Consider the following 8642-nt stretch of genomic DNA (forward strand, 5'->3'; position numbering starts at 1 on the left):
TGTCCTTGGTGCTGAACACCATCTAACACCGTCCTCTAGCGATCCATATCCTAAGTGCGGGCCAATGTACCAGCACCGTTTGATTTCATTACACGAGGAAGAGATCTAACGGGAGATGTGGTTATACCTGTCTTTGGTGCTGAACACCATCCAACACCACCCTCTAGCGATTCATATCCAAAGTGCAGGCCAATGTACCAGCACTGCATGGCTACTTGACCGCATGGGGTCGAATATAAGGCACAAACAAAATACACGATACGAAACTTCATTTACAAAATTTTTAGATAGATGTTTGTTCATCTAGCTAGGACAGTAGTCTAAGTCTGGATACCACTGGGGTTATCCTACAGTACATTTTTTCTATTTTTTTACTGGCACGAATTGAACGTCACCTGCTTGAATATATTACAGCTTCTAACATTGTCACATTGTTACATTGTCACTAAGATGAAATACATGAATACCCCGACGCCTCTGCAGTTTTTACGGCTATCAAACTGTTAACTAGCAAAACCGTACACGCAAACAGTAATCGTGAGTCTGTCGTTCGAAATATTTGATCTTCGCATTTTGTCTCACATAAATCGTTAACAAGTGATTAAAACACGGTGTTACAGCGCTGCTGTTGTGCTGGTTCATTTATCAACATGATTGAGAAAGTAACAGCTTGCTGTATGTACTTGGGCCGCCCCGTCATTACCTTAATAACGTTATAGCTCTACTCTTCTGCACATTTCCTCTCAGACCTGATCGCAACTGGGCGCGGTGTAGAAGCGCCGCCTAGATTACGGCAATGGTACTTCAGCGTGGTCACCTCTTGGGACGAAAGAATAACACTCAAAGTCGCAGGCCGATATTCATGTGTTGGAAAAGATAACAAAATGTCCATTACTCCTTGAACAAATCAGATCTGAGGCGTTTACAGAGAGATGTATACAGCTTGAGTGAAAAATGTAAACATTTCACAGTAGATTTGGCTATGCCAGTCCTTGGTGCTGAACGCCGTCCAACATCGTCCTTTAGCGATTTATATCCAATGTGCAGGCCAATGTAATGTACCAGCACTGCATGGCTTCTTGATCTGGCGTCAGTTTTGGTGAAGTATTCAGTGTTTTTGATTGAAGTTTCGAGGTCCGCCCCAAGGGTTAGGGGGTGGAGACAATTATAATGTCCAGTCTGAGAGCCATTGTCTGATAAAAACGAGAGCTACGACGAGTCAGTGACGTCAGGTTATCGCCTCTTCATGCTTCTAAAAACAACCAGCAGTACTCGAAAGATGAGTACTGGTGTAAACAGATGAAGACAATACACCGCCAGAACATTCGAGTCTTCTCTTGTGTTACGAGAATAAAGTGTCGCATCGGCGCAAACATTTTGAGAAAACAACAACAGTTGAACCCTACATTCTTTACAACGTTACCAACAGTCTGGTTTGTAAAGTTCTGATCCAGGTGTTTGATTGACCGTTAAGCCATGTATGTGGGTGTCTGTTATGTATGTTATCCTTAGGCAAACGTTTAAAGGTGTCCAGCTTGAATTGTCTGGTCTACTAAACTGAGAGCATAATGTAGTTAGAAATTGAATACTTCATGGCCTTTGCTATTAATTCTATTCAGATTGTAGATATTTGTCATTAGGCGTTTTGTCCACTACAGTACAAAGTACTACGCATTGCATTCGTGCCCAATACCGTGCCATCCTTTTCTTTACTTAATGGTCACCACGTAACAAGACCTGAAGGTCATTTCAAGGTGTGACCCGAAGGCCACTCCAAGGTTACGGGTTACATTGTAACTGTAACAGTATCTCTTCGCCCTAGGTCAGAAACACCATGATTGAGACCAGCTCAATTGCTCACTAAGAGTGAGGACTACCTGACCCAATATAATAGGCGAAGCAGGGGATACGAAGGCTGTTTAAAACAGCTCCCTACCCCATTCAAGCCGGAATTGTTTGATCCACTCACACAGGGAAGGACCCCTACTCTTTTCGATAAGTGTGGTGGGTTCTTTTACGTGCCCGAGGTGTGGCTCTCCCCGAACACGGGACCTCCATTTAACGTTCTATACGAGGGACGGAGCTAGCCTTTTGTTTCCAATGAAAGTATCAAGTATCAGGTTTACGGTTGTAAAGAAAACAAAGTTCTCATAGCTTTCCTTTGTTCCATATTCACAAAAGTGAAAGGTAAATAAATCTATTCCAAACGGTGACACTGACTCCAGTAAGTTTCGACTAGCTTATTTTGAGCTCCGGGGAGGAGTACTGATAGAATGTAATGTATCAAACTAAATAAGTCGGACCTGAAGTCACAGAGCAGTCACTGCATTACACAGCATCAGAAAAGAAGTGGCATTGTGAATGGGAAAGGACTAAGCGAGGCTAAAAATGTTGCATAATATATACCCACTCCCCCCCCCCCCTCTCTATCGTGTTTGGAATAGTCGAGCGGCGCAAAACTCAGGATACATTGTCTTGTTGTTAAGGAGATTGTATAACACTGTACAACTCAAAGAGACAAAGTGGGCAAGATTTCCCCAAGACGTTAGGTGTCTTATTCTTGAAGTTAGAATACACCTGATTGTGACATCGATGATGATGATTTCTACAAGCATGCCGAAATCAGGCCTGACTGGTTGGAGTCTCACACCATTTGTAGTTTCGTGGATTTTTGCAATCCTTGGCGTGGATGGAGGTAAGTGCTTCAAGTTTCTTTGCTCCTTGTTTATGTTTTACAGTGATTCTCCAAAATTCAGTTAGACTGAAACAGGTTGATAGTGCATTTACATTATTGTTTTTATCTTTAGTAAACTTTTTGAATACAACGCGAAAGCCCGAAGCAGAATATTTGATCGAGTAACGTTAGAGTTCTTTTGCAGTTTTCGAAGATAAAGACATACTAAATTATTTCAATGTTGACATCATTATGTGCATGTCACAGACAGGCAAAGAGATTCACTGGCGCGCGCGCGCACACACACGTGGGAGAGAGGGAGAGTTACACACACAAAGAAAGGCACACACACACACATCGAGAGAGGGAGAGCTAGAGAGACGCACACAGGCACACACGCATAAAGGCGAGTACACACAGGGAATGAGACACACACAAGGAGTGAGAGAGACACACACATACACAAACATGGGAAGGCAGAAACACACTTACATACGTACATACACATGTACCGTACTGTATATGTATAGCCAACATTACTATTAGAGTAGAATATTGTTTATAATTGTTCATTTGCACTTGTATATCTACTATGTTTATACCATGTACTTGCAATTAGCCCTCGGGTTCGAACTTGCAAATAAACTTCATAATGTCTAGTATTATTACACATATGTATAACACATGCACATACTTTCTCACTGATACATACGTACATACAGACAGACCTAAACACTGACGCAACTTTACACATACACATAGTGCACATATATATATTTTTCAGAGCAGGCAACAGATTAATTGCTTGAAATCATGCCATTTGTGCCTGGAACAATTCCAAGGCACAGTTATTATATTTCATTTCAATAACCATGCTATTCTTTTAAGACTTTTTAGGGCTTTGTAAGAAAGTAATTGTATAAAAGAGGGAATGACTTTGCATTTTTTTGTACTTGAGAGACCTTACAATGTCGTGGTAATCCTACCTCACGTATAATAATTTGATTGTAAATGACACTCAACTTGCTTTGTCCCTCGGAACAAAACACCGGTTATATTTTCGGTCCGGTTGTGTGTTTTCCCCCTGTTTGTGAACAGCATAACTCGAGAAGAGTTCGACGGATGCAGTTGATATTTGGTGGGTGGGCAGGGGTCTAGAAAACGAAGGGGGGGGGGGGGGGACGGCTTGCTAAGGTACTGCAGCAGAACCTCCATGTTTGATATCTCGCGTTCTGGACATGCTGCGGTCGTGATTTTTGAGCGGTAGGAATCCCTTAAAGCAGAGAGTGATTGCTGCGAGTTTGGCCATCCTAGCGGCTTTGTTGGAAGTGCAGGCTCCGGTTTACTTGCAAACTTTTGTCCGTGGACAGCATAACTCGAGAAGACTTCGACGGACGCTGATGATATTTGGTGGGTGGGTAGGGGTCTGGAAAACGAAGGGAGAGTTCGATAATGGGCCCCCTAGTGGCTTCCCTTGGTACTGCAGCGCAACTTCCGGGTGTGTTTTCTCATCTTCTAAACATGCTATGGTCACGAATTTTGGGTGTTAGATAGCTCTTGTGCTCATAAGTTTGGGCCCCCTAGCAGCTAGTTTAGGGATAGCCGGGGCATTTTTGTCAAAAACTTCTGAAGCATTACAACCCCCCAGCCTGGTTTGGTTTATTCCACCCGTGGCAGCTGTGCAGCGCTGTTGACGCGTTGCTAAGGCCAATGGGCCAGGCTCCTTGACCCTTCCAGACAGGCGGACAGTACCATGTAGTTCAAAATGGGTAGGAATTTGTTGGTAAAATGGAAATTTTCATAACTCAAGAAGGGCATCAATTTGCTGTCAATCACTTGATCCGATGTTGAGGTGAAGGGTGATGCCCTAAGGTGAGGTGGCAGATGGATTTCTAAGCACAGAGTCAAGCAAGTTTTTGGGCAGGAGATATTTGAAAACAGGGATTTTTGTGGATACTGGTGGAGCATGGATTAACTGGAAGCTCTTGTCCGTCTGCAAGCAACTGTGTATGACCTATCTGACAGGTAAGATTGACATGTAAGGTTTGGAAACGATAAGAGAGGAAAGGATAGTTTGATACTACTGATTTTAGTTTGAATTTTAGGGTGTCTCTAAAGTGTCTATAGACTCTGGGTAGTACAGTAAATTGCGGTACAGTGTAGTTTAGATTTGAGTTGCATGTGTTTATCTTATTCAGTGGTTATTGTAATTTGATGCTGTAGGGGCAATACTTATTGTACTGTGCCAAGCAATGTTAGGGAAATCTACTTTCTGCACGTCTTTGTTGTCCTAAAGTTACATAATGCGGTCTTTTGCTCCTAGTTACCTTTGCCAGAATGGCTAAGGTTATGTTTTGGGCTTGTGAGTCTGTGTGTGTCTGTGTGTTACCAGCATAACTCGAGAAGTCTTGGATGGATCCTGATGATATTTGGTAGGTGGGTCGGGGTCAGGAAAACGAAAGTCAAGTTCCATAATGGGCCCCCTAGCGGCTTCCTAAGGTACTGCAGCGGAACCTCAATTTTTTATATCTCGTGTTCTGGACCACGCCGTGGTCGTGATATTTGAGTGGTAGATAGCCCACGGGGCATAGCTAGAGTGAGTGCTGTGAGTTTGGGCCCCCTAGCGGCTTATTTGGAACTGCAGGCGCCGGTTTCCTTTCAAAATTTGGACGAGAATAACTCGAGAACGTATTGATGGATCGTCATAATTTTTGGTATGTAGATAGAATGAGTGATGACTAACATAATAAATACTAATTATGTAAATCAACATCTAATTTGCATAATTAATGAGGAAAGTTTATAAATCCACTGCATTTCACGATAGGACTTTCAAACTTGTCACATATATAGATGAGAAAAACAGTGTCAAAATCAATGCAGATCAATTATGCAAATGACGGCCTCATTTGCATAATTAATGAGAAAATATAAACGTGTTGACGGATCGTCATGATTTTTGGTATGAAGATAGCCAAAGGGAAGACTTACATGATGGAATTCTAATTATGCAAATCGACAACTAATTTGCATAATTAATGAGGAAAGTTTGTGAATCCACTGCATTACTTTATAGGACTTTCAAACTTGTCATATTTGTAGCTGAGAAAGAACAAGACATTATCAATTATGCAGATGATGATCTCATTTGCATAATTAATGGAAAAATATGAACGTGTTGACGGATCGTCATGATTTTTTGTATGTAGATAGCCTAAGTAAAAACTTACATAATTAGATACTAGTTATGCAAATTAACAGCTAATTTGCATAATTAATGAGGGAAGTTGATAAATCCACTGCATTCAGTGATAGCACTTTCAAACTTGTCACATATGTAACTGAGAAAGATGGCAGAGAGTAAGAGGTGTATGTTTGGGTCCGCTAACGTCTTTCCTTGAACTGCAGCAGCCGGTTTAGTTTCCTACTTTGAAAGAGAATAAGTCAAGAAGGATGAAAGGATCATCATGATTTTGGTATGCTGATAATTAAGTGATGCTTGATACAATTTAATATTATTATGTGAATATGGATCTAATTTGTATAAGCAATGGCAAAATGTTATGAACCAACTTCAGGCATGTAAAATAAAATGTAATGAGTAACACATTTATGTCTACAGACATCATTCTACATAACAAACCTGGTTTATTTGGCAAAGGTATGTTTTGGATACTAGGGTTATGTATTTGTCTCTAACGTGGTACCGATGACCAGTACCTTTTTTTTTACAGAAAAGTGGCTATAATTTGTACATTTCAGTGGAATTGCTTAGGAGTTACGGTGATATGGTTAGCAACAAGTAACACTGAAGGTGGTATCTCACTACACTTGGGGCACCGGTGCGGCACTGCGTGGTCCGTAGATGACGAATTTTGACGTTTTGTGTCTTTTGTCGTCTTGTAAGTCATACTATTACGTATTACGCAATATCTAAATTATAAAAAAAACAGTGCCACAATGAACGAACCCCGCAGTGCCGCAACGGTGCCCCAAGTGCACTACGGTAACCTTGCGATTTTGTAAGTTTTCGTTATGTCTGATGCTTGCCAAATATTAAGAAAACGGTGCAAAATAGAAAGCCCGGCAGAAATACAGTTGACGTAATCCTTTTTAAAAAACCCGAAGTTTGAGACGCTGGGTTATCCAATTCCGCGATGTCTTATACAATAGAATGAATGGCAAATGGTTTTTGATTTCGCTATGCAATTACCCGAATTATCCAAAAAGGCCTAAAAGTCACGAATAAATTCATCTTCTCCTTGCTTTTCTGTTATAGTCGTAGATAAAAGAACAGATATGTTTTATGATCCGATGGTTTTTCTTGTTGCATTCGGAATATGATTTTTTCTACAGAACGTATGTGTATGAAATAAGAAAATAGGTATTGTATAACCTACAACAAAATGACATTCATCCTCTATTCTATCTAAATTACAATGTTTTGCATAGTCTTTGTTCCAGAGGAGTGCGAGTATGTCTTCCTGTTTCAATATGACGTTTATGGCAGCTAATCCTTAGTCTTGTGACAGCATTCCTGTCCCTCATATTTTCATTACTTACTAATAGATATTTTTCTTCATTGAAAGGGCTAGCCACCCCTGACAACAGAGGCAACCGTTTCATGCTCGGCTTCCTTCAGAATCACGACGGAGGATCACAACTTGAGCTTCTCATCACCAGCCCAAGTGCGGACCCAGCCTCTGTCACCATCACAGCTCCCTTCGCCAACTATACACGACATCTGGCAGTCACAGATGCTGCAGTGGAAGTCGTGTCGCTTCCACCGTCCATTGCATTGCATTGGAGTGAATTCGAAAAGGCTCGCAAAGGGGTTCTTGTTACTGCCGACAAGGAGATAATTGTCTACGGCGTCAACAAGAACAATTTCACTACTGATGGCTTTCTTGGTCTCCCCGTAGACACAATGGGCAAGAAGTTTATAGTTGCTTCCTATGGAAGCTCTGCTTACTCTTCTGCGTTTGGAGTTTTTGGAATTGAAAACAATACTGTCGTGAATATAACGCTTCGAGGGCCAGCGCAATGCGATGGGTGGGTATATCCTAGTGGGAGTTTGGTAAGACTGGTTCTGAATGAATTTGACGCCGTGCAGTGTCATGGTGACAATATGTCTGATCTTACCGGAACAGAAATCATGTCAGACAAACCCATTTCCCTCATGTGTGGAGAAGTGTGCACGAACATTCCTGGCGAAGTTGGGGCTTGTGATCACATCGTAGCGCAGATCCCTCCCATCAACACGTGGGGACGACACTTCGTAACAGTTCCTCTGGCACGACGTACGGCAGGAGACATATTCCGCATCGTGTCGGCATCAGATGCAACCACTGTGGATGTCACAGGGCAGTTGCCGAGACTGCTTGATTCAGGTGAAACATGGGAGCTAAACGTTTCCTCTAACACATACCAAGCTATCACATCCTCCCAACCTGTTATGGTACTGCAGTACTGCAAGGGACAGGAGGCAGATTTTGTCGAGAGCGATCCGTTCATGATATACCTCCCTCCTACGGAACAGTTCGCTAGGGACTACACCTTCACTACAGTCGATGCTGTTGGATCTGTATTCTCTCATTTTGTCAACATTGTCATACAAACCAATGAAACTGGCGGTCTCATCTTCGACGGAAGTCCCCTTCCTTCTTCCACTGTTTGGACAGAGATTCCTGACACCGAATTCTCGGCGACACAGTTGAATATCAACGTTAACACCAATGGAAGCCACAAAATCGTGCACAACTCTTATAGTGTTACTTTCTCGGTAGTCTACTACGGATTTTCACACTATGACTCCGTCGGATTTCCTTTGGGTCTGAGTTTGGTGAATCAGTGTCAGATTACGAAGTCCGTCTGGGGTGACGGAGTGGACAACGACTGTGACAACAAAGTAGACGAGGAAATACTTAACGGAAGCAATCACATTTCCTCACATATCTCAGTTTGCAAT

The sequence above is a fragment of the Branchiostoma floridae genome, chromosome 12, assembly GCF_000003815.2.
Source record: "Branchiostoma floridae strain S238N-H82 chromosome 12, Bfl_VNyyK, whole genome shotgun sequence".
Lineage (NCBI taxonomy): Eukaryota > Metazoa > Chordata > Leptocardii > Amphioxiformes > Branchiostomatidae > Branchiostoma > Branchiostoma floridae.